The sequence below is a fragment of the Ceratotherium simum genome, chromosome 13 (assembly GCF_057802395.1).
Source record: "Ceratotherium simum simum isolate JZ-2026a chromosome 13, ASM5780239v1, whole genome shotgun sequence".
Lineage (NCBI taxonomy): Eukaryota > Metazoa > Chordata > Mammalia > Perissodactyla > Rhinocerotidae > Ceratotherium > Ceratotherium simum.
In genome coordinates, this window is record NC_141912.1 from 63,311,308 (window position 1) to 63,320,058 (window position 8,751).

The window sequence follows — 8,751 nt, forward strand, 5'->3', positions numbered from 1 at the left end:
TTGTTTCCCAAATTTTCCATATCATTAAAACCACTACATGTTCTTATTTTGAAAAATAGATATACCTGAGTCCAATCCCTGACAAACTGAATGAGCATCTCTGGGAAGGAGGTACCAGGAGCAGAATTTTACCTAAGTGTCCAGGCAGCTGTTACACTCACGCACGTTTGGGAAATATTTTTATGTAATTTCTTGTTGTGCCTATATTTGACTTTCTGGATCCATCCTCTATATCGTTTATACTCAATCCCTTTATTTTCTCCCTCTGACAGTTTCTTAAGCTGCTTGTCTAACTGATTGATTCACATTTCTGTGGTATCTAATCTGCTGGTCAATGACTCGAGTGCTTTTTCAAATTAATCACGGGTCACTTGAAATAAAGCTTTCCTAGTTTCCAATTCTTCTGTTTATAAAAATGCAAGATCACCTTGAATCTTGTTGAGTAGACACATTAGATTTTTAAAAGTTTTGTTATTCTTCTTGAAGAAGCGAGTTCCGTGGAGGCCGTTTTGTCTGACTTGTCCTCTCCCTTGGAACTACCGCATCATTTCATATGTACGGTGATTTCATTTTACTTACAAATCCGTAGAGAGATGGACTTTTCCACTGTTAGAGATAAGTCCATGTCTTTATGCAGACCAAAAGAGGAAAGAGAAACGTTAATATTTTCTGTAGTTTTTGCCTGTGTAGCATTTATAGTAATTATTCCATGAAACAACTAGCAAAGACACTCACTCTTCACTTGGAATGGATCTTCTTTTGAGAAGGAGGCCTGCATCCTCAGATCCTTAGAGATGCTTAACAAATATTATCAAGAAAATAAAAAAGGTTTTCTTCACAGCTGTCCCTTACTGAAGATAGAAGGAAACAAGGATAGGCTCAAGACTTCTCAATGTATACCTTTTGTATTATTTTCATTTTTGAAACATATGAAAGTATTATTCATTCAAATAATGAATGAAGTTAATGTAAAATTATATAAAGTAATCTAAAGGAAGGAAGTAGGAGCAGTGGCAACAGCCCCAGGGTAAGTATTTGATTATTTTTTAACAAAAATTATCTTCTTTAGCAACAGAACCAAGTGGTCGCTCAATTCTAGTTTAGGTTTTTGAACTGAAAATGAGCTTTTAAATTTGGGTTTCTGAAAATTCCTTTGTGCTTTTCCCTAACGTGTTAGCTCCTTATTAAAGTCACTAAGCCCGTTGCTACTAGCTCTGCTCTCTTAAGAAGCCCTTCAGGGTTCAGGAAAGCAACAAGGTCAGGCAAAGAAAACCTGAGAACTTGATCGACACACTTAGAACTGAACAGGTGTCCCAATCTCTGCCCGTGCTTTCTGAGGAAAGTCCTTTGATATGTAGGTTTTGTTATCACCCATGTCAAGTTTCACTCATTGTGATGGAATTTTCAAACAGTCTTGCACATTCTTCAACAACCTTCCCAGATGGGACGGTGAAAGACTGAGACATCAAGTCCTATCTTGGCTTCAAACTGTATAAATTAAAGGAATATTGATCTTAAAATACTAGTACTGTAAGTAGTTGAAGCTTTAGCCTGCCCTTCCACAGGCATTGTTAGAAGTTTTGTCTTCATAATGCTGTCCCCAGCAAGCACTCAGTGAAGCCCATTAGCTCTTTACAGATCAACTTTCTCAACGTATAGACAGATTCCTGTAAGTACAGGTCTCTTTCTTGAGGCTGATTCCTCACTCTGGCCCAGTGATGACAAAATGCACCACATTACCCGAACACTCATTTAAAGTAACTATCAACACCTGCTACAAAATGAATACAGGTGCAAAAGTAGCACAATTTTCTTACTGCCTCTTATTTTTCCGTTATGCATACTCGTCTGAAGTCAAAAACAGAGTGTTCACTGGAGAGATGGCAGGAAGTGAATTCATGTTATTAATCGCCTGACTACTGACACCACCAACACTTTTCTTGTTTGACAGACAAATTGAAAATATGTCTTCACTTTATAAAAGACTCGGAAGATGATATTTTAAACAAGAAAATTGGCACATGGGCATTAGAATTTTGCAGGAGAAATAGTTATAGCTTCTCCTTGTGAAAATATTTGTGGATTTAAGTTGAAATCATTTAATGAAAATAATGGGATTATATTGATGAATTTAAGGTGGGAGCATTATTTCACGTTATTTAGCATAAAACAAAAATAGTTTTTTTAGTGATGGATGCTTTCTCAGGATGATCGTTTTTTTAGAAAGAGTGCAGGGCTGGAAATAAGAAGGCCAAACAAACCACTGCAGAAGGGTGTCTGCACACACCTTAGTAAGTACTCACTGAGTCAAAACCAGACGGGGTTTGGAATTTGTCTGTCACCACTTTGAGCTCTTGGATGTTTTGCTTCTGTATCACACAGCTTTCACATCTAATATAATGGTTTATGCCTCATGAAATAACATGCTACAATGTATATAAACATTTGAATTGTTTAAAAGGAATGTATTATCACAAGATTTTACTATCTGCTTCACTTAGAAATTACTGTCTTTTTTTTGAGATATCAAAGACCATGTTGGAACAAGCCCAATATTCAGGTATTTGCTTAAATTTACATGCTTGTAATGTGGACAAAACATTAACATAGTTGAAAGGATTCTACCATTTGGCATTACGTAGATAGACTAAAAACAAACTGAATTCTGTAATTTTCTGTTTATCTCAACAATGTCAAGCTCCAGGCAACAAAGGGCTTCCACATGTCGATTCAGCCCTTCTAGCACTTGAGCAGAAATTAGAAGTAGAATGGGAGCTAGGGTTTCTATTGGGATTGAGCTATCCCTCGGTCTCTGCACCCCACATACATAGAACTGAGTCCCCCTCTTCATTCAGTGCTTCCTCACGGTTTGCACTAATTTTCTGAGAGTTTTCCAGGTCCTACACACTGCTGCAGTCAGGACCTACCCTGAGCCCCAGTTCTCTTGACTGGGGCCCTGATGCCCTGCCTAGTTCTTACTGGCATCCTCCTAGCCAAATTCAGATTCAATTCTCTCTGCTCACCTCCCCCTCCTCTCTTTCCAGTCAGGCCCAGGCACTGGCTAGAGACCTGGGTCAGCCTGAACTAACCTTCTGAGAGCTGTAACATCACCACCTGCCTGCCTACGCATTAACTGATCCAATAATCATCCCAGACTCACTTTCAGCTGTTGGTTTGAGTCCCATTTCACTGATCAAATTGAAGCAATTAAAAGAATGCTTCAGATCCCCCCCCTGCATCCACACCTAGTTCCTCTGTTACTAGAAATGAAGCATCCCTACATCCACCTAAACCCAGGCCGTCCATGAGAACACTGGATTCCATCCCCTCGTTCCTGCTCAAGGACGTCGTCCTAGCAATTCCCTCTGTCTCTCCTACATCAGCACATTTTCTCTGCTAGTCTGTTAGCACACAAATGCACGGTTATTTCTCCCATACAAAAAAAACAGCCATCTTTCCTTTCTCTGTCTGCTGCCAGGTAGCACTATATTGCTTTGCTTTTCCAGTGCAAAGTTCCTTGAGTGTTGTCTTCACTGTCTCCATGTGCCCTCCTCCCGTTCTCTCAGACACATTCCAATGTGTCTTTCATGCCCAACTTTACCAACTGCTCCTATCTAGGTCACCTATAACATCCACATTGCCAGTTGTCATTTCTCAATTCTCATCCTCCTCGGCCTACAGGCAGCATTTGACATGGGTGACCACTCCCCCTCCTTGATGCACTTGGCAACTCTACTCTTCAGTGGAAGAGTCTTCTGTCATCCGGGGTGAGGAAATCCAGGAAATACCTTGGCATTGTCTTCAAAATATCTCCAGGACCTGACCATACCCACCATCTCTATTGCTAACACTCAGCTGGAGCCACCATCACCTCCCTTCTGGATTATTGTGATAACTCCCTAACTGGTCCTCCTGTTTCTACCCTTACCAAGTTACTATCTCTTTTCAATATATCAGCCAAAGCAATCTCTTTAAAATAAAGTCAGGTGATGACTCTCTGTTCCAAATTTTCCAATGGTTTTCAGTCTCACTCAAAATTAAACCAAAGACTTTAAAATCACTTACAAGGTCCTACGGGATGTGATCACCAATTCTTTCCCTGAGACACTCCCCTCAATTGTTCTGCTCCAGTACACAGGCCTTGCTGTTTCTCTCAAGCATACTGCCCAAAGAACCCCTCTCCTTTTATGGTGCCATCCCCCTCCCACTGCTCACTTCTGCCTCCAAGTTTTCTGTAGCTGTATCTGCTTGGAGGAACCTAAAGACGTGCAGAACTCCAGCTGCAAGGAAGTCTCAATGTGTAATTTGTAGCCAGCTAGTTTCTTTCATGTAGAAAAGCCATATAGAAGGGGGATGGAACAGTGCTGAGAAGGCCAATCTGGTTGATATGCCACAGGAGTGGAATAATAACTAGAGTTCAGCAGGGAGAAAAGACAGTGGAAATTAATCATAATTTACTCTGCATCAATGAAAGATAATAGGCTGCCTTTGGTACAAAAATCAATAAAATAGCATATTCATATCGAAAACAATAACATTAAGTATACATGATAATTTGAATAGTATAACAGATACATCTTATGCTAACTACTCAAGCAGAGTGCCAGACTTAATAGGTCCTTTATAAATATATACACTGTCTCACTGTCATCATTTACAGACGTGATACACAAAATTTTCATTTCAAAATCTCACAGAATTTTAGGAACCTTCTCTGGTGGCAGTATTTAATGTGCTTACTTCTGGGTATAAAACGAAGAGATTGATAATGACTGGCTCAATGCCACATGCACAGCCATAGATAAATTCCAAGAACTTGGTATCTCATAAGACTATTTTGATTCTGTTTTAAATTAAGAGATTGTGGTTGTTTGAAATAAAAGTACAAGAAGGGCATATCAAATGCAAGTGGGCAACATATGTTAGTCATTTCTTCACGGCAAGCTTTCTAGTTCAGTAACTCCAGGGCCCAACGGTACAAAGTGCTGACTCGATCTCACTTTCTGCTATTGTTGCATTTCTTCACGCCATCACACCAGTCCTTTCAGATTCCCCTCAGTCACGGTGGAACCGCCCACCCAGCTCAGAAAGGTTTTACTGCTGGATTAGTGCCAGGATTTTGGTGGCACTTGCCCGGGAAATAGGTTTGCTGCCCTGTCCAATATTTCCTACACGTTCCAGACCATCATCATTCACAATGCTCTACCTCAAATTTATTTCAAACATCATTTTCCTGGGACCAGCAAAAATAAGTAATTTCTCCATTGTTTTCCACAGGATAGGATGGCAGCCCCTCTCGCTGTACTTTCTTCCTAAATGCCATTTTATTTTATAAATAAAATATTTTATAGTTTATAGTTTTTATAGTTTCCTAAACGTAATTAATTGAATGAATACATATTGGTGTTGATAATGGGGAAATTGAAGATTGCTTTGACAGCTTCACTCAAGAAGAGAGAGCACTCAAATAAAAAGGGTAAATTCTTAGTCTCCAGATTGGCTTCACCCTAACAAGTAATGCTCCAAGGAGCTTGTTCTACCTTGTCACCTGGTGACAACAGCTGCTGATTGTTAAAGAAAGCAATTGACAGATATTTTTTATGCATTTACCAAATAAGAAGAATATTTTGGATGAAATGCAAATAGCAGTAATAATTTTTGTTGTAAATTATAAATATATAAAAAATAACGTTGCACCTTAATATCTTAGTGCCAACTAGCAGTACAGCCACAAGGGGCTAGAGATCAACCCCAGCTGGGGCAGCGACTTAGCGTAAAGGAAACGCTTCTGCCTTTGAAGGATCTGAGAGGTGTAGACCTGGCAGAAGAGGATTCTAAGTCAAGGGGATACAGTAACCAGAGACTTAGGTGTCTGAGTGAAGGTGAAAGTAATCAGTTCTTCAGGGATTAATAAGCAGATAGGGCATTTTTGACTGAAATTCTGATTGATATAGCAGTTAAACAAATTAGAACTGCAGATTCAAGTTAAATCCAGATCTAAGAGTGGCCTGAGTACAAAACTAAGGAATCTAGATATCATATTATAAATCAGGGTCACAAACTGGTGGTCTATGGGCTTTAACAGCAGCAGATGTTTCCCACATATCCTCACCTGAAGGCATTTGGGTTTGCAAATCCTGCTCTGAATAGTGGAGAGCCATGTAAAGCATTTTAGTAAAAGAGCACATGTAGAACACAGCAGTTTCAGAAGAGGAGTCTGGCTGTGGTGTTCAATAAGAACTAGAAAGTAGATAAACTAGAATGAAGGAAATCTACTAGGAGATGTCAACAGCAATTTCGGGATGAAATGAGAAAGCCCTGAACCCGCATGGTGATGGTGCGAGAGGAAAGGGAATTCCTGAGGGTATTCAATAATTTATTTACTTACAAAGTATTTATAGAACATCTAAAATGGTGGTCAAAAAATCTTTGCCCTAATGTAGCTTATAATTTATTGTGGGAGACAAACTGTAATCAAATAATAACACAAATGAACACAAAATTGTAAGTATTATGAGTACTTCAAAGGGGAGAACTTGCTTATAACTGGGGGCTCTGGCTGAGTTAAGACCAGTGAGGGAAATTTCCAGTAACACTTGAGCTTGGATCTGAAGTATCAGTCAGAATTAATCAGATCCAGAGGAAGGTAGGAGAGTTCCAGGCAGAAGACACAGCAAATGAACAATGCCTGTGGTGGGACAAGCACAGCGCGTCACGAACACTGACAGAAGGTCAGTGTGGCTGAGTAGAGAAAGAAGGGAAGGGGCCAGCCCACACAAGTTCTTGTTAAGGAAACTGGTCTTTATTCTAAGAGAACTGGAAGATTATTTGAAGATTTGTATGCAGTAGGGTGAAAGTTGCATTTTAAAAGAACATGCTGGTGGTAGCAGAGGGAAATGTATTGCAGGAGGTGTGAAGAAGAGTTCAGACCTGAACACCACTGGTAACGCTAACTTGAAACAGAGAGAACAGGTGGGTGGAATAAGATAGCACTTTCTAAATATGTTTCAGGAAACGCCAATGCAAAATGTCCTAAGGGCAAACTGTTCTGTGATCCAATCACTTGGGAATGCTGCATATTATATCCCCCTCTTAGAGGTCTGCAGTGAATGTAGCATATTAAACACTAACGCTGTGAAGGAATATAGAAAACAAAACAAAGCATGTTTAACTTTGTGAAACCCAGAATATCACAACTGTATTAACCTTGAAATTTACTGCACACAGAAAACCTCTTGGGAAACACAGACACAAAACGTCTTCTTACTGACATGGAACTGGGTTTCAGTAGATGGCTCTGCCTAGCTTTTCATACTGCTATTCCAGAGAAATATTTTTAATTTAAAATTTAAATTTAATAGAATTGAATTTTTAAGAATAATATTGAAGACAGTAAAATAAGAATATAATTTAACCCATTAAGCTACTGCAAACTATATAAAAATGAAATAATTTTAGAAGTGTATAATTAAACAGTGAATAGTAGAGATGGGTTTACTTATAAGGAACTGTTGTGGGGAAAAAGTAATTTTAAAAAATACACATTTTAAAAATGATATAGGGGCCGCCCAGTGGCGCAAGTGGTTAAGTGCACACTCCGCTGCGGCGGCCTGGGGTACGCTGGTACGGATCCCGGGTGCCCACCGATGCACCACTTGGCGGGCCAAGCTGTGGCAGCGTCCCATATAAAGTAGAGGAAGATGGGCATGGATGTTAGCCCAGGGCCAGTCTTCCTCAGCAAAAAGAGGAGGATTGGCAGATGTTAGCACAGGGCTGATCTTCCTCACCAAAAAAAAGAAAATTATATAAAATGTTACATATCTCTAAAAGTAAGAAATGGATGTTGGAGCAGTAGCAAGCCTCCAAGATGTCCCTGACGAGCCACGCCTCCTGCTGTTTGTGCCTGATTAACGCTCTCCCATGTCCATGCTGAATCACGCTGCCGTTGACCAACAGAATGTAGCGGGAGTGACTGAATTTCAAGCCTAGGTTATGAAAGACACTGCAACTTGCACCTTGGGGGTTCGGGTTCTTAGATTGCTTATTCAGGGAGAGGCCAGCCACTCTGCCATGAGGATGCTCAAGCTACCCCTTGGAGAGACCCAGGTGGAAGGAGCTGAGGTCTCCGTGATCAACAGCCAGCATCAAATTGCCCGCTATCTGAGTGAGCCACCTGACGGCAGGTCCTCCGGCCCCAGCCTGCTCTGACTGGACCACAGCTCCTGCTGACACATGAATGTAGCTGCCTGAGAGACCCCAAGAGAGAATTGCCTGGCCGAGTCCTTCCCGAATCCCTGACCCACAGAAACCAAGAGAGAGGATAAAAGATTATTGTGATTTTAAGCCACTAAATTTTGGGATATTCTCAAAAGCAGCAGTAGATAACTAACATATAGAGTTCTTTTAGAAAAAAAAAAATTGATCTGGATGATACTTTCTTGTCAGTATAAATCACAGAGCTATACTTTGCCAATTAAGCATTAATGTTTGTGAAAGCATTTTGTTTGTCTTGCAAATTAGCTTATACTGTGCTCTTCAGAAAGAAAGCTCCAAGGATATCACCTGATAATCTGCAGGAAAGAAAATTTAAGGATCTCATGATATAACTCATAGGAACTGACAGATAACACCCCAGATGTTAATGTATAACCCTTCTTCTTTGGTGGAAACAAATTGTCACAGAAGCGGGTCTTTAGATGACTGTCAAATCTTGAATAGGATAAACCTTCTCTTGATGATGAATATGACATA